Genomic DNA, 325 nt, shown 5'->3' with positions numbered 1-325 from the left:
TTTTAATTTGAAAATTATGTGGGTGAAGACCCTTTAGGAGACAAATTAGTGTTATTAAGAATACTTTGCTAAATTTTAGTCCTAATTGGACTTATGGTGCTTTAAAAAGTTTGATTATGTTGATTTTTCTAATCCTCTTTTAAGAAGTGGATTTCAACTTAAGTTCACCATTAAGTCCTTAAGACCTAAGTGAATGTATTAAGTGTGTGTATTGATTTTGAAAAGATTTAAAACTTTAAGTGATCATTATCAAGATCATTTAAACATCATTTTGATTATCAAATAAGGGTGTGAAATCATTGATTTCCAAAGTTATACCCCTAAA

Source organism: Phalaenopsis equestris, unplaced genomic scaffold, assembly GCF_001263595.1.
Source record: "Phalaenopsis equestris unplaced genomic scaffold, ASM126359v1 Scaffold234892, whole genome shotgun sequence".
NCBI lineage: Eukaryota > Viridiplantae > Streptophyta > Magnoliopsida > Asparagales > Orchidaceae > Phalaenopsis > Phalaenopsis equestris.
Note: the sequence above shows the minus strand (reverse complement) of the source record.